Below are 20,792 nucleotides of genomic sequence, written 5' to 3'. Positions count from 1 at the left end.
CACTTCAGTTATTTATGTCTTAGTTCTATTTCTGACTCTCTGGCTGCTGAACAAAGAACAAAACAAGAGATAAAATGACATGGTGTGTCATACTTATCAGTGGAGGGGCAGTCTTCAACATGACTTTAGTTATTTACTGGTGAAGAACATTTATGTTATTAAAGGATAAAGCTAGCTATTGTCAACAAATGCTGTTAAAACACGAAAAGCCCCAAGCCTGTTGGTTCCCACTAAAGACGAAAAACAGTTTGGAAAAGCCTGTAATTTTCTAAAACAAATGGGCACTGTAGTTTTTAACAAATGTTATTCAAAAAGGAGTAAATTGTGTGTATGTTGGGGACTATTTTCAGTTGCGGATTAATACACGTTTCAAATGTCATGTTAATTAATATTTACAGCCGTGGGATGGTGGATGTGGCTTTCATTCAAAGTAAACTACAGTGCCCAGGTTCATTTTAATAAAGGAATATATCACTCAGCGCAACAGTGTGGCTTATTGATGTATTTTCAGTTGTTTTTGGACAACAATAGAGCCCGGGAATAAGCCGTATTAGGATTTGGCTGCACAGGCAATATAATAATAACTGAGATAAATGCCATTACATCAGAAGATTTACAGCTTTGACATGAGCAGCCAGTGCAGTATCGCCCTTGACTCATGTACGTTTCTTTTTACGTTCGCTACAGATGATATCATCGTATTACATTTCACTGGTTTCCTGTTCACGCAGGTTATGACAGATTGATAGAACGAAACAGAAACAAGAAGTAAACATTGCCTCCCCTGTGGCATGGCACACTGACAGAGCATTGAAATTACTACTTGTCATTGATATTTATAGAGTTGCACCACTAATAATGTTTTGATAACAGACAGATCTTTAATTCTGGATGATGATGATCCTTAAGTCTAGAAAAGATTCCCCGTCTGAGGCTGAATATATAAAAGGTGTTATTTTCACCACACCAGGAAACACTCTTTCCTCTGTCACTCATGTCTTTTGTCTCTTTGCGTTTCTGCTGGTGTTTTGGTATCAGTTCCTTCCTTAAAGAGACCTCAGACGTCGAGCATGCAATCTGTACAGATCACACACAGGTGACTGCCCCTCAGGCTTATAACCTTCTAAAGCAGTTTTGCCGCATTTGTGTGCTCTTTGTTGATGTTTATCTTGATCTGATTATCTTGATTTGAATGTCACCTAGTGATGCATGTGCTCAGAAAACATACTTAACAATGTTTTATCACTTTGATACTTAATGACATTTCCTTGTTTTATGAAAATTGTTTATAAACATGATTTTGAATTGATGACATGTTTCTGACGTCCACTCCAGAAAACAACACATTTCTTTTGTTTGGGGTCTTAATGACAACCATTTTAAAACATGGTTAAATATAAATGATTTTCATATGATCTATATCTGTGATTGGTGTTGACATAACTTTAAAAATCCCAAATAAATGTAAACATAAACACAGACTCTAGTAGGACGGAGTTTTATACCAGTCTGTTTGTAATACTGCTCTAACAGGGTGTTAGGTAGGACCTCTCTCCAAACATAAGTAACATCAGAATAACATACTGGATGTTTCTTTGTCTGTGAATGACTTTTTGGCAACATTTATTTGTTTATGCATAGACCCTAAACTTGAAATATTTCCTTAGTCGGTGTAATAACAATCAGCACTGCTACAATTGTCGATTAGTTTGACAGAAAATTAATAGGCAACTATTTTGATAATCAAATGTCATAATTTAAGTCATTTTTCAAGCAAAATGCCAAACATTCTGGTAGTTTAAGGCTCTCAAATATGCGAATATGTTGCTTTTCTTGGTCATGCATTACTGTAAATTTAATATTTAGGATTTTAGGACTGTTCATTGGAGAAAATAAGACATTGATGTCACCATCTTGTGCTTTAGGATATTGTGATGGCCGTTTTTCACTGTTTTCTGATGATTTATTGACCAAATGATTAACCAAGAAAAATAATAATCAGATTAATCGAAAGATAATGAAAATAGTTATTAGTTGCAGCCGTAATAACAATGCCTTATGGTGATTTCTGTATTTTGTCACCTTCATCTGATGTTAAAGCCACTTTTGGGGTCAACACTTCACTTCAATTCTGTTCTACATTTTGGGTTTTAAGAAGGTGGGAAGAACACAACAACAGGCTGATTTTGCAATTATTTTTCTTTTTTTCCTTATTGACATATAAAAACAGTTACAAGTTCTTCTACCACAAAATGATTATATACAAAATACACATATTACAGTTTGCAGAAAAACAAACAAACTCTGAGCTAGGGGGAGTTACAGTTGATACAAAGATTTAAAGCAAAAATCAGGTATTAACAGTTATTAGCTTTTGGATTAGAGGAACACTGAATTGACTCATGGCGAAGGCTACATAGGCGGCTTTCTTGGCACCAAATGCGGGAGGGGATATCAAATCAGTGTGATGTGTTTTTTTGTTTGTTTGTTTTCTTAACAACAGGTGTGCTTGTATACAGCTTTTGGAAATACACACTTTTTCTCCTTCTTAACGTTTTTCCTCTTCTTTTTCCCCATTGACTTGCAGTAAAATAGACGATAAAGCAGGGTATGTTTTAGGGCATGGCTACTTTGTCATTGACAAGTTGCTACCATGGTGACAATGTTGATTATGTGACATAACTGTGGCATAACCCCAGATTCACAGAATATAGGCGTAACTGTAGCTTGCACTATCTCAGTGTGTTTCAACTAAAAGACCCTCTAAGTAGTCAGCTGTTCAGTTTTGCTGGGAAGTACATTTTGTTTTAATGTTTTTCACTAACGAAAATGAGCATTAGCATGATCATGGTTAACCATGGACTGTAAATGCACTGTGCTAATTGGTGCTAGCCAAACTAGAAGCTAGCGCTAGGATCAGCTAGCCCTGGTTTGACCTCCTTTGTGAAAACCAAGAAGTTAGGCATTTGAGAATAAGAATTTAAATGAAATTAATGAGAATTTAAATTAGTGTTATCTTCTAGTATGCCAAACAGTACATGTTTTCCATTTCATCAATATGGCTATTGATAAAATACGCATGTTATTCCAAAAGAGTCTTAATAAACACATGAACAGCACTCTCAGGAAAATGTATACAACTTGTATACCAAACCACAAGGAAGCACAACCAATGTAAACACAAGGTAAGGGTTAAAAAAATAGCTATGCCCCTTTAAAAACATTCAAGCGCTTCTCTTGTTTGTATACCACCGCCACTGCCCCGCCCCTTTATGCAAATTGGCCATGACGTCGGCGGAAGCGGGCGCTACGTCTCTTCTTCCGACAGCTATTCCTTTAAAGGCGTATTTAAAGCCCTGGCTTCAGTTGCAGTCGCAGCGGACAACCTATGCAACAAAAGCTTGCTGCAGAGCCGAGCGACTGTCCGACCGCTCAGCGGACACACACACGGAGCCAGCGGCTGACACAACCCGGCGAGGTGAGCGCAGTGTCCGGTTAAGACACCGGCGACGAGAGGGGACGGATATTAAACATTTTCTAGCTGCTGTTAGTCGGCTCCGGCAGACGGAATACACAGCATCTCAGGTTGCTACTGCAGAGAGAGAAGGAGGAGGAGGAGGAGGAGGAGGAGGAGGTATTTACAGTAGTTTCTGTAGGCCTGTGTCAAAAACAAAAAGAGGAGAGAGGCTGAAGAGGCAGACAGCCTGAGACAGGTCAGGCTGCATAATTAGGTTGCTCTAATCATAAAGTCTTTATAATTAGGACTCCTGAAAGGCGTTTAAATGTAAAGTAGGTGAAGACGGTCTGAAAACAGAAGAGGCAGGCTCAGGCTTGCAGTTTGCAGTTTGCAGTTTGAACATTGAAGGGGATTAGTATTACAATAAGCTTCATTTCCTTCATCAGTGCATCAAGAGGAAGCTTTATACAGTAGTGAAATACACACCTGTGACTGTGGGATGATCAAAACAAAAGAGCAACCGGTATGTGTGATTTGTGGGGCCAATTAAAGATAAATATGAGGAGTGTCCTGCTTTGTAATTGCTTATTCATCTGTCTTTTCATAATCAGTGGATGAAAGTACGTACACGTCATTGGATGTGGGTGTTTAATTTAACTTTAATATAAAAACAATGACAGAGCAACAGAGCTCCTCCACCCTTTTTTTTTTTTACTGTCAGAAAACATTCATAAGTATGTTTTTATTTGCGTTAGAAGACAATATCCCTTCTTTAACGTACATCCATTTGATATTACTTCACTTTAATAGGAATTTCCATCAGATATATTAAACAACATGTAAACATAATGTGACTACTGCAGCTCCGTCAAACTGCATCACAGGACGAGTGATCAGAGAGACTAGAGAGTGTTTTGCTGGTGTGTGTGTGTGTGTGTGTGTGTGTGTGTTCTGGTTTATTGGCAACTACTGATTTATTTTTGTGCTTGTGCTCATGTGCTGTTGTGTTGGGCACTGTATTGATTTAATGCGCAGTATAAGCTTACTTACTGCTTGTGTGTTTATTTGCACTGTGTTGATCTGTTGGGTCTTAACTCTCTCGTGTGTGTGTGTGTGTGTGTGTCCAGGTACGACTGCAGGGCCAGCGTTAGATTGCAGCCTGGACCAAACGACGACGTCTCAGCGACATTTATGAAGCTTTCAAGGCCTTTTGGTGAGTCGAAGATGCACAAACGTCGCATTTACTTTGTGTTTTTTAAAATGTCCTCCTTGTGTCTCTTCATTTCCATGTTTGGTCTAGTGAATCAGCACAAAAACATAACAAAGGTCATAAAGAGACTTGTAAATGTCCAACAGATGTGTTCCCTTTATTGCCTTTTCAAGTTTAATATGTTTCTATTCTGCTGAAAACCACAACCAGCACGAGCAGAACAATACTGAATAGATGTGCAGTATGTGGCTCGATCAGATCGTGGTCTCGGTTTGGATCGACCTGACGGGATTTAGCAGTAACACACACTGTGCACACACACCTCTTCCTTAAAAAATCTGCGTCTCTCTGTGTCAGGAGTTTTGCTTTTGTTGCGATGCAGTTTAGGTTTCAGATTGCATGCTTGGGACTGGCCGTTTCAGCTGAAGTGAAAGCAGTCTACTTCCTCTTGATGAATGTTTGCTGACTATCAACTGGTGCTGAATCAGCATTTGGTTATTACACACACACACACACACACACATACATAGCCAACCCCGCGAATGCAGTCAGACACAAGTGGTCAGGCGCAGGCAGTCACATGAACACACACAAATTGTGCACATCAATTTACATCTGCACAGATGTTAAGCAAACACAGCATAACACACCCTTTAATCATCTGCCCACACACAAATACGTGATCATTTACATGCTAAACTCGATTACATTTACATATACAACATATAAATAATGTCTCAGTATGTTACCTTTAATCCCAACTATAACCAGGATCATAAGCAGCCAGTCTGTATACATACACCAGTGTTTTCCACATGTATTGCACATGTTTCTCTAATCCAGATGTTTCCTGGTCTCTCAGTAGAACCGTCCAACAACAGACATAAACACATGAATGATAAATGGGTGAGGACAACTGAAATTTTGTGAGGGATTTTACATTCGCCCACTAAGGCCGGTCATACTACTGTGTATATTCTCCGACTGCTCTTGAATACTGCGCTGTGAGCGAATACCAGTACAATCAATTTGTTTAATGGTTTCCACACCACGTAAAGGAAGCTTGAGTGTGTCAGTGAGAGCAGAGATGACTTGCACGCTCCTCGAAACATGACGGCGTCCTGTTGAGAGGAGACTTTTAGATGCAAACCTCATACCTGGTTTGAGTCAAAACTGTCCAATAAGGGCAAACTACCAAACAAAATTTTAAAAAAATTTGAGGTAAACATGGAGTTATGCTAAAAATTTGCATATTGGAGTAAGCAGAAAAGTTGCAAGACAAGATTTTTAGAAGTTACTGGGCGTTTAGACCAAAAACAGCACTGTGTTCTCGGAATAGTTTGACCTTTTGGGACATGCACTAAAGCTGGAGCCAGGAGACAATTAGCTTAGCTTAGTATAAAGACCGGATAGATCCATGAGTTTGATGGTTTATCAGATATTAAACTTATCACTAAGAGTCATCATCCTCTGTCCCTACGATTGTGAGGTGAACAATATAATTATGCCCTTCACATTACAGATTAATCTACTTTATAATGAATGTGTGTTTGCGCATATTTGATCGGCCAAGGCAGTGTGTAATTTGACCGATGACGTCGCATTGTGTCACTTTTTGCAAGATGTTCCAGACGTTACGTTTTTTTGCCGCACCCCAACGCAGAGCTTCCACTGAAATGAAAGTCAGCCAGCGGCCAGCGCACACTGCTGCAATCTTAGCAGAATGCTAATGGTAGCAAATCCACCATTTTGGCAAATACTTTTTTTTATTTTGGCACAAAACTGCCTGCCTGATACTCTCCAAGTCCCTTTCTAATCATTTTTGCCTCTCTCTGTCCATCACACACACACACACACACACACACACACACACACACACACACACACAGCAGATATGGCTTTGTATCCTGAGCGCTGATCCTGTGTGTAGATAACCCACTTCCTACTGGTGTGAAGTTTTTATACACAAACCTGAGAGAGAGAGAGAGAGAGAGAGAGAGAGAGCAAGTACAGAAAAGAGTAAGCGAGTATGTTTTCCCATCTCTGATCAGAGGACAAGAGTGTGTGTTTATGCGCGTGTGTGTTTGTCGTCTCACTTACATCAATGTCATCAATAGCCCCCCTTATCTCTACCAGATCTTAAACAAACACACACACACACAAACAAAGTTGCAGCTATAAATGCTGTTTGAACCCAGTTGGAGTCCCAGTATTGAGCAGCTGAGGAAGAAACATGACACATTCCTGCTCTGTTTACTTTTTATTTTTACTTTTTTTACATTCTTTGACCCACGAGGCAAATTGAAAAGATCTGGCACAGCGATTTACAAGTATGGCTGGGTACTTTCTAGGTGGGTAAAAAAAATATTCTACTACTTAATTTTGGCTCTTATATTTGCAAAGTTAGCCTCTAAACTTTCTCTGTAGACAGCAGAGATCAAGTCAAATGCATGTGTGTGTGGATGGGAATCTACAGGCTGTTGTGTTTTTCTGTAAAGCTGTGTGCAGAGACTATCAGCAATACTGTATGCATGGCAGCCTGGTTTTCTAGTGGTGGCGGACTGTTATCAAAGTCAATATCAGATGGCTGTGCTGTATTTAGCCCTGGCTTTGAGTTAGAGGACACACCCACAAATACACTCTGCACTCGGTCAAGAGATTGTCAATAATACAAAACGTCTTCAAAGAATAGAGACTCTCCAGTGCTCGCTGTCCTGTCAGCTCTCCTCCTCTCTTGTCTTGTCTACCTTCTGTTTCTTCTTTTTTTTTGTCTCCATTTTTTTCTCAGCAGAGCTTGACTCCTCTGTCTCACTTCTGTATTTTGCTACAGGTGGTTTAAACCCATAATTTAAAATCACCGAAAACCATGTGTGCCCAAACACGTAAAGAGGATGTTTCCTGCGCTTTCCGGGTCTAAATTTATATTCCGGTGCTTTACTGGTATATCTTTGCATGATTTACAATTCAAAAAATGTCTCAAAATATCAATTCAAAAGCATCCTTTTGTATATTATACTGGCCCTTTATGCAGCCCCTCAGTTCAGCCTCTGTCTGAAACAGGCCGTTTTTAGCTCCTGTCTCTTTAAGATTCCCCTCCTGATGAGCCCTCTCTGTTCTGATTGGCCAGCTGACCCTCGGCAGACTTCCAGTGGCTCCGGAGCTTACGTAAACAAACGATCGGATTTCACTTCTTGTTCTCCTTCTTTACTCGAAATGGGAACTTCTCAAATATATCTGTACATGTTCGGACCCAAATCTGATTTTAAATATGCGAGTGGACAAAGCGAACATACCAATAACATTATCAACAAATGGAACGGACAGCTGTCTGTGGGCATGTGCGAACAATCTGATGTCAGTGAGATGGGGAAGCAGAGGTAACTTCGTAACAGAGCATTCAGAACAGGTTGAAGTCTCAGCTTTTGACTTTCAGGGAGCATTTTTATATATGTTCACCTCAAGTTTTGGAAGTTTGACCATGTTTAACACAGACATCCAACATCATAATAGTATAAAAATAACAAAGAGAAACAGGTTGATGTTCAGGTTGCCACTTCTGCCAACATTTTAGAGATGTTTTGACTTTGGTACTAAACTTAAAAAGCTCAGAAGCAGCTGGTGGTGTACGATAAAGAGGCTTACAACATGTTTTTTTTTTTTCTTGTACCACTTTGACCATTAATGTTACATTACCAAAACAAATTGGAAATGATTTAGATAATACTTGTGTCAACAAAAAAAACAACAACCCCATATCTGCATTTACTGCACCGGTATCTTTGTAGTTCTCCCAGTCATCCACTGTTCTGTTGTTGTAACTGTTCTGTTATTTTTACAGTTATTTACCTTCAGTCTCTCTCAATGGCACTGAATGCATTTCAAGCCTCATAAAACATTTTTAAAGGCAAGGCATGGCAAGTTTATTTGTATAGCACATTTCAACAGCAAGGCAATTCAAAGTGCCCTTACATAGAACATAAAAGGCATCAAGACAGAATTTAAAAGCAACACAAGTAAAAAGACATTTAAATACAATTTAAAAGTGTTAAATTTGGAAATAAAAAGAAGCTAAAAGGAATAAGACAGATATAACAGACGAATAAAAGTTACAATGCAGTGTAAAATATTAACCCTCAAATTTGGTTTAATAAAAGGCAGCGGCAAACAGAAAAGTCTTCAACTGTGATGTAAAATCAGAGGCAGGACCATATATCATGTCACCAGTGTGCATCCTCCTGCATATGCACGAGATACAAACAAAAGGGGGAACCAATTCATAACAACATCGCTTCATAGTGCTACTAGTTGTCAAAAACTCCACAAGGTAACTTTTTAAAATCGAGTTTCCCTGTTCCTATAGAGCGGTGTGAGGTGTGAAATCATATTTATAGATCTGCTCATTATCATGTGCAAAGAAATGTTGACATAATGCAAAAATCCTGCCCAATTAAAGGAACAATAAAGCCTAGTGCCTTGCTCAAGGGCATCTTATTTATTTTTCCAGTTTCTATCTTCTCCTAGACTTTCCTGAACTATGCAGGGTTTTTGGAGATTTTGACCAGCAGCTTGCTTCACTGTTGTCTTGGCTGGATCCTAATTCAGGTCATTGTTACAACCTTTAGTACAATACAAGGCGCCATTTACAGATGTTTGTCCTGTTGACATCTCCTTCAGAGCTCATAAAATGTTTCCATTGCTGTTTTTAAACTACAAGTCATGGTAAAGGTCAGCTTTTTCCATCAGGGCAGGATAAGCTTGAACCCAGATAGCATGAAAAGCTCAAACACATTTGGCCACACCTCGCGTTGGAGCTATTTGGCCTCTGATTGGTTGCCTTTGGTTAATTTTAATACTCCACAGGTGAGCTGTGTTAACTTCTCTTGCCCCCCAAATTTTTTTTTCCTCCCAAAAGTCATCCCATCCTGCAGTAGAGATGTTAGTTTTAAATCACATGATTAAACTTTAGTCTTCAGATGTCTTTTTGGGTGTCCTCCAATCGCTGTTCCCATCTTCCCAGGACAAATGTCCCAGGACAAACTGTGATTGCCTTCCAATTAAATTTGCAGACAACTGACTGAATGCCAGAAATGATTGGCGGAAGATCAGCTTTGTCTGGTACATCTTGGTAGCCTTTAGGTCTTTGTAAGCAAAGTACACCACAGCCACACCCAGCCCTCATACACTTATCTCTTGACTTTTTGCCGTGTCATAAAGCTGATTTGACAAACCCACTTTGGGAAGATAACTGTGGTATAGTATACATCATATATTCCACTCTGCACATCCAAAAAGTTTTAGTTTTGTGTTGATGTTGTGGCTGTCAGTTGGGCCGTGGGGTAGAGCCTTTGATATTGTGTCACTGTGTCTTGGAATGTTGTTGTTGTTGTCGAAATCCAAAAAAATGCCAAAAGAGGGCGAGACTGGTGATCTGTAGCCAGAGGCACAAACACACAGACTATATCTGCCTTTAGACATGCAGCCTGTAACTTTATTGGGTCATCTAGTTTGACTCTGTTCTGTTTAGGGATGAGTTTGAATAACTTGTTCCATTTTGGAGGACAAAATACCGGGATTCGTTAAGCTTTGGTGCTACCAAATCTCTTGTCCAATATTTGATCTTTTGTTTTATTAGTATAGAGCAAAAGAAAACATATACTCTAAGTAGCAGGCTTCACATTTTTAGCCGATAGTCGCTGTCTCTGGTTAAAATAACAGACATTGTCGGCAGCAGATTAAATCAGCTGCAGCTAATTAATTCAGTAATTGCTAAATTAAAACATTAAGCTGTTCTTTGGTTAATGTTCTTACTGCAGCTGGTGTCTTAAGCCAAAGACACATCACTCTAACATCACTGTATGACTGCCAGTTGACTTTGTGTTTTCATTGTTTGGACACAGATCATCTCACAACAATGTAAGAATCTCCCATTTTTAAACAATGGTTCATATCAGTATTTTAATCTGATCCGCTTAATAGATCTGAATCAGGACCTTCAGTATTTGGAGGAAGTTGCTCGTGAAGTACAGCTGTTAATGAAACGTGTCAGATACATTTAACAAACATTATGCTGCTCATCTCGTTTCAGGTTGTGAACATTAAATAAGTCGCCACTAAAAACTGTAGTGTTTCTGACTTTTCAGCAAACAAAAAGTGATTACACATATTTATTATATTTATTGTAGCCTGAAGTTACTTGCAAATGCAATGAATTCGATACCGGATTTGAATTTGATAAAAAGCTATCGAACCACATCTCTAGCTCTGTTCCAGATAAAGCCACAATGCTTACGTGATATTTGGCGTCTGCTAGCTGACACTAGGTCGAGGAGGAAGTTTTATGTACATTGCAAGAGATTGTTTACCACTCAAGCTGAAGCAGTTAATCAATAAATCGACTAGTGGATCAACAGGAGATTGATTTGAAACAATTTTGACCATCAATTGATTGTTTAAATTATTTGTTAAACACAAATGCCAAACATATTCTTGTTTTCTTTTCTCTGTTGAGTAACTTAATGTTTTAGACTGTTGGTTCCACAAAAAATGCAGTGTGAAGATGTCTCTGTGAAATTGTGATGGGTTACTTTTCACTGTTTTCTGACACTTTATAGTCTAAACGGTTAATTCAGTAATCAAAAAAATAATTAAGCAGATTGAGCAATAATCATTGGTTTCAGGCCTATTTACTGCAGCCTGCGGCTAAATTTTATCTCGTCCTCTGCATGGAGGGAGAACACTTCTGTAATTTCAGCACTGGACATCCCTAATTTTAATGTCTGCCCAATTTCAGGCTCTTTTAACAATCATCACAATCAAATCTGCCATTAAAACTTATCCAAAGGCTCAGATAACCAACAAATATTCACATTTTAAAGGCTTTTGAATAACTTTTTGCTTAAAAAGAGACATAGCCTAAGTGATTAATCTTATCAAAATGGTTGCCGATTAAATTTCTGTCAATCATTTCAGCTGTAGATGTGGAGACGGGACATTAGCAGAGCGTTTACAGACTGGACTGGTCTGAAATGGGCGACAGAGCACAGACAGAGAGGTAGTCAGGTATCGAGGGTGAAAGAGGAGAGAAGATAACTGGCTGTGTGCCAGTAATCTCATTAAGACTGTTAGCAATACTGCACTCAAAGTAATGGACACACACTCATGCAGACACACACAGTCACAATGTTTAGTGTTCACATTTAAGCTGATTTGCCTGCTACAGCAGAAGAAAGAGGGTTCACCTCTTACACCTTTTTACAAAGTTGATTTATCACAGCTAACCTTGTAAGTGATACTTTATTATACAGCTCAGTGTCACATATCAGGTTTCAGTCGGCTCTCTGTCTGCCCTGCCTCAGCAGTCAGACGACTGAACGCTCAGTGCCCAAAAAAGGTGACACTTTGGCTAACATTGTCACACCAGTGGTGCCAAGATCCACAATATCAGACCAGAGAGGCTGATGATGAATCATTTATCTAAAGAGGTAGTTTGAAAAATTCCTTCCTCTCTTTCATTGTCTCTTTGTTTTGTCATGCGGGTGTTTTGACACTCATTAGATTTGAAAGCAGCCAGAATAACAGGTTTTATTGCGGCCTCCCAAGTATAAAAATATGCACACTCATGGTACCAACTGGTTTAACCAGCTCTGTGTGTTTGTCTGACTCAGTTATTGATGTTTGTAATTTGATATTTGGATTGTTTTTGGATGGTTCATTGGGGTGTTTATGAGAACTTGTGTGGTGAAAGTAATTTGCTCCACGTCTTGGTGAAGCGTTTGGTAAAGTCAGGCACGATAATGACTCACCACAGCCAGAAGATTTGATCATAACCTCATGTTCTTCGATGCAACAGATGAAAACCATGTGTGAATCGTTTCTGCCGGTTCTGAGTTTTCATAAAGCCAGTTTGTGTACTCGCCTGCCATTTTTTGTGTGGGCTGGAGATTTTTTAATTAGAAACTAATTTGTGACTTATCTCATACACCATAACGTTTGTTGTTGCTGGTTATGAAAATCACTAGTGATGAATTTTGACATACAGGGTATAATATTTCACTCTAGACAGTCGGACAGCACAATGGTGGACACAACAAACGAACAATTTTTCATTGCTAGACTCTTGTGATGAATTTGGACGTATTGTTTTCAATCATTGATTCAATTGTTGGACTGCCAGACTGCTTTGAATGCGGGTAGACACCATTTTTAAGGTTTCAGTTCTACTGTTTTCTCTGCCTTGCATTAGACATGAGTAGTATCTATAATATTGATTATACAGATACTCTTGTTTTGTCTTGTTTTGAGTATGGATACAATGGAAAATTGATCCCTCTGTCATTAGATCACATTCTGGACACATAAACATAAAAATAACATAATAAAAATGTTGTTAAAACATTTGATGGTAATGAAAATGCATTCAGGAGTAATGACTCTCCCCTACATTATAGTATATTAGCCAATTTTGAATGATTTTAGACACAGCCTATGTTTAATGGCTGCAGGAAGATTGTATTTTTGTACAGAAATTGGAAATTTATATTTGTGTCCTTATGGATGCATAAAATGATTCATATTTTTTGTTTTATCTGACTGTTGACAACATGAAATGCTTGCTAGAAAACCATCACATGTTTTTGCTGGAGTCAAATTTCTCACAAGTTAATATAGCACAGAACCCAGAGGCACACATCTACTGACATGTCGCCAATTTAGTTTTTTTTTTTTTTTTTCAAACAGACTGCATTTGTGTGCAGCATATAGCCAGTGTTGAGCTGCAGGTTTGGCAAGATATTTGAACACAGCTTGGCTTGTATGCAACCCAAACTAAATTTGTTCCATGTGTCAATCCCCATTCCTGTCCTGCTCTGACAGGGGAACAACATCTGAGGCAAGGAACAGAACAAGGGAAAAAAAACTTGACTTTCATCTCTGATCCCATCATAACAACTTCTTATTTATAATAGTTTTTTTTAAAATTATTATTAATGGGTGGGAGTTGGTTTCACCAGCTATACAAAAGAAAATTTATAGAGCACAAGATGTTCCTGGGTGGTTAAAGCAGTGCCAATGCCAAGCTTGAGTGATGGTGTGCTGTTTAGAAAGTTGGTGAGAAAGTGTTACTCCTGCAATAATATGATGACTTATTACACTACCTGTCCTCACTGGTGGATGTCAGGCATGTGTTTGCAAATGTTTGTTTTTGATAGTTAGATTCTTACAAAGCTGTGTGAGAGATGCAGGTCATGCAGTTTGCTGCTGTTGGTTTTAGCTAGCATTTATCTGCGTCAAATGTGTAAATTTATAAGGAAGAGTGTTTGTGCGTCAGCTCTGCAGTGGAATATTCCATAAATTGTGAGGGCGGGGATAAAACTTACTATCTCGAGGTCTAGTACGCTCCTTAACAGGTCTGTGCAGACAGTTATAATTCTTTTTGGCGTGTTTTCAAGTGGGCTAGTGTAAAAGTTTTATTGGGTACACGACAAAAACACTGGTATTTGCTGGTACAGTGGTGTTCGGCGGTTATAAGTGGACTGATGTGATGAGCTGAGGGGTTTTTATTCGTGTTAGTGAGGTTTGATTAGGCTAAGGCAGTTTCAAACGTCAGAAAGAGGCGAACAAACAGACAGTGACAGACAGTGCTGGGTCACACAAAAAACCACACGCCCACAAACTGGGAGATGCATAAAGAAGATCTGTATCACCTCCTTGCACGCTTTTCTTTTCTGTCTCCTGTTTGGCTTGCTGCTCCCTTGTGGGTAAAGGCCTCTGGGGGCTGTGTGTCAGCCTAGCCACATAAACACACACACACACACACACACACACACACACACAAACACGGTCCCTGTGAAAGGGGGCAGGCCCCGAAGGGATCAGAGAGACAGGATACAGATGGGGGTGCAGTAATGTGATGTTGGGTAGGGGGTACTGTAGTCTGAAGGGGGCACAGATGGGGTTTGAGGGAGGGAGTGAGTTACATTTGTGTGTGTGTATACGTGTGTGTATATGTGTGTGTGTGTGTGTGTGGTTATGTGGCTAGGATGACACACAGTGAGTAACGTGACTCTGGTGTAGAAGTAAGCCAAGGCTGCTGTCAGCAGCTTGTCAAAACCTCACTGTTCCCAGCTTCAAACATCCAGACCTGCAGAGGATAATTATTTTGTTAGCATGCTCATCCTGAAAAAGAGCTTCTGGGTCAGCAGGTTACATAAAAGTGATCCTGAATTTATCAGACACTATATTGATATCAACTGTCTAGACAGGCTCAGATCAGCTTAAAATAACAGTATGTATGTCACCGTGTGTGTGTGGCCTGTAATGTAAAATTAAAGGCCTCAGTGTGCACAGAGAGGACACTCTGCTCCTGTTTACAAACTCATAATGTGTTACATCATTAATATTTCATAGTGTTGTTATAAAGCTCTGGTCACCTTCACCTTTGTGCTGCTTTATCAGAGATGATATTTTTACTTTAGCCTTCAATGCACAAAAAAAAGCTACCTAGCAAAAACAAGCTGAAGAGTGATTGTTTTCCTTCTGAGAGCAGAATGGTTTAACTAGCTAGCTGTGTTGTGCTAACTGCTGTGGGTGAATGCTAACTAGCTAGCCTATTAACTGGGCTAAATATAAACACCAGGATGACAGGGTTATTCCTGGCTGCTAAGCTAGCTGTCACAACACACACTGTCCTCTCCTTTCTTCTACTCTGTGATAGCTGTTGCTAATGTTATGCTAACAATGTCTGTTTATTTGTTGAACTAAAAAAAAAAACCCCAAAAACAAACAAGCCCTTTTTGGGGCCTCTTGACCCACAGAAAGCTTTGGTGGGATAACAGATCTGCCAACACCACAGGCCACTTAAAACCAGCAGCTGTAGTCTTAGTTTTTCTTCTTGCTGCTATTCAGTTGCTTAATGCACAAAAACAGAGATTATTTCAGTTGACATCATTCTGCCTCTGCAACCTCTATTTCCACACCAAACAGAAGAACCGCCTGGTCATTTCCTTACTGATACATGTGGTCAATATTGTGTTTATCTGTTTTCTTGCTGATTATAAACGTGGCATCTAGTTTGTAGTTGAAGGCTTCTGACTTAAAGCTGCATTAAGGGAATAAAATGGGAAAACTGCTGTTATTTCCAGCTTGGGGAGTCTATGCATTATTCAAAGAGGGTTGCCAACATCATCAATATTTTAGTCACAGCATATATAATAAATTGGCAATTTTTATTGTGTTACGTGTACAAAATCCTTTTTAATTAGCTGAACAGACAGAACAAGGTGATGTATCTGGGGTAGATGTGACTACTAGCCATTTTGCCACTGGTTTGTTGACACTTCTGTAGTTTCTGTGTAGGGTTGTGGGTATTATCACTATCTGACTTTCCCTCAGGGATGTCCTGACCATGTTTTATTATTTAGTATTAATTTTAAATCTAGTTGGACACATTGTTTCACCTTCAATATATAACGTGCATTGCACACTTACAGTAAAGCCAGCTGCAATTCAAAATACACATATCTAAATTGATATTTTACAGCTGAATTGCTTTGCATTAAGGACATTTCCTATAAAAAATGTTATAGTTTCCCACTGTATTTGCTATAATATCCACAGACTCTGCCTGTAGACTCTCTCACTAGACAGCTGTGTGACTAGTAGTTTTTTAAACAATAACTGCACACATTTAATGTCAGTGACAGACTTGGAAATAGATTGGGTGTCTGATATTAATATTTTATAATAGATTGACTCATTTGAACTTGATCAACCTGTTAGTAAATGGTAGATTGGACCTTGACTGAACTCAAGATTGACACAGGACCCTGGAACAATTACTTGTGTGTGTGTGTGTGTTCTCATTTCATGTTGTTGATAGCCGAAGGTTAAAGCGAGTGGAGACATTCAGCTTGTATTTTGAGAGCAGGCAGCTGTGAGGTTCAGGTGAGGCTGAGATTGGAGATTAATTTAGACTTGTTAGGACGTCAGGGGGAATAAAATCAAGTCAGTGGGGGGTTCTCATAAATAATAAGGTGTGTGAGAGCGAAAGTGCACGCATGTGAACAGCAGGTATATTACGTCACATTCATACCAGCCAGTATAGTGATATAAGCCCTGTTTTATGAGTAAGGGATTTGTCATTGATGCTGGTGCACGTTTGTACACATGTGCCCCCTCCACTTACTGCACTGCAGCAGCACTGCACCATAATGCACACATCCAGTGTCTGTTTACCTCTCTCGCCCACTCTCTCTCTCTCTCTCTCTCTCTCTCTATCTCTCTCTCTCGCTAGTACTTATCCCTGCCATCTGCTTCCCAAAGCTGGGAATATAGTTATTTTTCATGGGAATATCATCAACAGCATTGGGAATGTTGGACAAGTCTTGGTGTGCATGTGCAGCTTTGCAAAGCAGCTATTGTGTTTACATGTTTCTTGTGGGTGTAGATGTCTTAAAACTGTCTCCTGCTCTTCCAAATATGTGTGTGTGTGTGTGTCTGTGTGTGTGTGTGTGTGTTTGTGTCTCAAAAGAAAGAGAGATTGAGCATTCGACTGAAGGCTGAAGAGTCTGTGCTCTAGTCACGCTATCCCAGTAAAGGACAGAAAATGACATGGTAGTAAACATCCGTGTCTGACATTTAGCCGAGTTTCTCATCAAACACACTTTAAAACTACATCTTACAGCCACTAAACAAAGGTGTATCTGTGGTTTTGACAGACATTAGATGCCATCTCTTGAGTCACATTATTTCACGAGGTTTGTTCTGTACTCACACTCGACTTGAGCCAATTTTTATGTCCGGTCACAGCCCATCCGTCTACGTCGTGATCATCAGTGAATGAAAAGCAGCTTCTTGTTGAAATGAACCGGCTCCTGTCCTAATTATTAATAAGGTGCAGCACAGAATGTGATATTGACATCTAATAGCTCTTAGTGGCAGTTTATATAACCAAATTACATTATTTCCCCTTTTTTCAGTTCTACCTGAAGGGACGTCTTAGATTTCACGGGCAATTAATCTCACAAAAACTCTCAAATTGAACCAAATAAAGCACCAGATCAGGTCAAAAATTGTAGTCTTGTTTCTCTCTCAGTAAAAAAAACACATTCTCTTTATTATCATTCATTCGTTGTCCCTCTTTCTTTCTTTCTTTTTTTACACACACATACACAGAAACACACAAACATCCAGCAGTATGTGAACTTGATCCAGAGGTCCTCAGCCTTGTAATGTATATCCAGCTCTATATGGGTCAGTGCTATGTTGTGCGTCATGTTCGCAGTGTATGTGACACCGAAATGAATGTACAGATACAACATGCTGGAATGGTGATGGGGTTTAATTAGACACACGGATACATAAACATACACCTAGGGCTGGGTCTAAGGATTTTCATGATTAATTATGTTCCAGATTCATCACGTGGTCATCAAACAATGAAAAATACCCATCACATTTTGAGAAAAGCAGCAAATTCTCACAGCACAGTAGCAACAATTTGATATTTTTACTGGAATTGATAAACAGAATTATTTTCAATGTATTTTCTGCTAATTGACTAATTACGTGATCATTTCAGCACTCCTATGCTGCGCCTTTGTTACTGTTTGGCAGCAGTTACAAAGCATTTCAATGATAACCCAGGTCAAAACCTGAAACTCCTCAAAAATTTTCCTGCAGCATTACATGCTTCTCTATGGTTAAGTCAAGTCAAATCAAGTCAATTTTATTCATATAGCAGCCCAATATCACAAATTTACCTCAAGCGACAACATACAACACACTCTAATCGTAAACTCTCAATTCGCAGAAGGAAAAAACTTTTTAACGGGGGGAAAAACATGGAGGAAACCCCAGGAAGAGCAACAGAGGAGGGATCCCTCTTCCAGGACGGGCAGACATGCAATAGATGTCGTGTGTACAGAATAGACAAAACAATATGTCGTCAGTGTGTTTCAAACATTACCGCTTTATCAATAAATTCCTAAATATACTGCTTCCAGCAGAGATTCAAAGCTATAGAAAGTAAATATCACGACACAGAGGTCTGGTTTTGTTGTGGAGAAACAATACCTCAAAACAGCACTCCTTTTAAGTTTTTAAATATAGGTTTCTTTGGGACATGTTTGCCTTGATTGACAGGTAAGTCAGGTTGTTGGTTTCAACCATTGTGGTTGCTTGTTCCTCCCCAGCTCCACTCTGTTGCCCAACTTCGTATTTCTTGTTTGTAACAGATCCATAGGATAGCCAAGGGGTTGCACAAGAGCAAAGTATTTTACAGTTCAAGTCACTGCTAATTTGCACATTGGCACTATGGTCCATACATGATCAGGCTTGCAGCAGACAACATGGGGCTGTCTGTTTTCTCATGTTACCTTCATGTAAGAGAGACAGAGTTAGGGCTCAAAGAAGAAGGAGCAGGGAAGTTAAGATGGTGGATGCTTGCCCTGATTTCATGCCTGGGTCACAGGTAATCTGGTCTGTGGCACAAGAATAAACACTCACTAAAATAGACCTGGGTTGCGTGTGTTTAGTGTGTGTCTTTGCAGATTCAGAAAGCTTGTGTGTATGTGCGTGTGTTGATCTGTGAGACACAGTAGACGACAGATTCTTAATTTGTCCGTGACCTTGAACTTTACAGGCATCTCCTTCCCCTCCCTCCTGTTCTTGTTTTCCTCTCTTCTTCTGTCTCTGTGCATCTGAGGATAATAACATTTTCAAGTCTTTGTCTTGTCTTTTGTCAAATATTTGACTTTATTTCATTTGTGTCGTGCTCATCGCCACCTAATTTGCCTCATTCTGTCCGTCTTCCCACCTATCCTACTTTTTTTTTCCTTATTCATAATTTTTTCAAACATGTCCCTCTTTCCTCCTTAATTCGTTCTTTGCTCCAACCCCAACCTTACCTTTACTTGTTCCCTCTTCGCTCTCACGTGAGACGTGTGCGTTGTTTATGTTGGCTCCCAGAAAAGCTGAAAAGTAATTCTGTATAAGCTGAGCTCATGTTACGGACACACACACACATGCACAAACACACAGAAACAATAGGACAGCTGACTGGACTGGTGCTACATGTGTACGGACCTATAATCAGATAGCATTCACTGCTTTGTATGTGTGTGTGTGTGTGTGTGTGTGTGTGTGTGTGTGTGTGTGTTTTGCAGGACTGAGAATTACAGATGCAGGCCAGATAGTGCTGTCAGCTGAGAGAAAGAGATGCAAGGATGGATAGCAACACCTTTACTTGTTTCGTCAGCCGTGCTTGTTAACTTTGACCTTCTACTTTCTTTCTTTAAAAAAATCACACACTACTTTAGTTACATACTGTACATATTTAAAGCACGAATCCACATATTTACATAGCACACATACGTGACACACTTTTAGACTGAACCCAAGTACTCAAACTTGATGGGTTGCTCCTAAAATAACCCTGAATAGGGCCCTCAAACGCAAATGTTTCATTGTCAGAATAGATGAATAAGTCACTCTATGTTGTATTATGTTTACAGATGTATTCAGGTCCTCTTTTTTTTTTTTGGTTTGCACCTCAACAACTTGCGCTGTTCATAGTTTTATTGTCTTATTGAGTCATCTGGCTTACTATGCATTCTCCGCAGCAGGTGTCTATACTTTTAATGCTTTATTTGTGTAGTGAAATATGCTACCATACTAATGGTTTTATGTATATTAGCCTATTGCATACATTCACTCTACTGCTGAACGTTATCCACAATGCCATAAAATTTTAGAGACTGAGACAGAAGCTTACTGCTTTGGAGTACTCATCATCTTCAGTTGTCACAGTTGCCATTGTGGGGTCATGCAGCTCAGATTGTATCAGAAGATGGTCGTAGCATCATTCAATTCGCAGCATTTTCAATTTGTGCCTTAAAAAATTGGTGAAAATTCAAAAAGATTGAGAAATATAATATTATGATACTTTTATGCTTGGCTGAGGTGGAAAACCTGGTGTATTGATACAAGTAAAGTGCAATGGAAACAGTCTTAGTGAATAAATTATGACACACATGAAGTATGTGACTTAGATGTCCACTTATGTTTCCACTCCACTGAAGAGATGAAAAATAGCAGCAGACAAAAACATCCAATCTTTGTGGAGCCAGA

The 20,792-nt window shown here is 39.3% G+C and overlaps 1 protein-coding gene across 2 annotated transcripts in view; it reads left to right on the top strand.

The window, feature by feature from the left end:
* The first annotated feature begins 3,336 nt into the window (after window positions 1-3,336).
* LOC122969473 (solute carrier family 45 member 4) overlaps window positions 3,337-20,792 on the top strand; it is a 61,158-nt gene continuing 43,702 nt past the window's right edge. The window contains exons 1-2 of one of the 2 annotated variants that reach the window (XM_044335158.1): window positions 3,337-3,478; window positions 4,585-4,670. The gene's annotated coding sequence lies outside the window, so the exon portion shown is untranslated. Of the gene's footprint in view, window positions 3,479-3,726; window positions 3,981-4,584; window positions 4,671-20,792 lie in introns of those variants that run through there. The other variant, XM_044335160.1, reaches the window with a different exon arrangement.

The sequence above is a fragment of the Thunnus albacares genome, chromosome 19 (genome assembly GCF_914725855.1).
Source record: "Thunnus albacares chromosome 19, fThuAlb1.1, whole genome shotgun sequence".
NCBI classification, from domain to species: Eukaryota; Metazoa; Chordata; class Actinopteri; order Scombriformes; family Scombridae; genus Thunnus; species Thunnus albacares.
The sequence above is the reverse complement of the archived record's forward strand: the minus strand, read 5'-3'. Positions and strand labels throughout refer to the sequence as shown.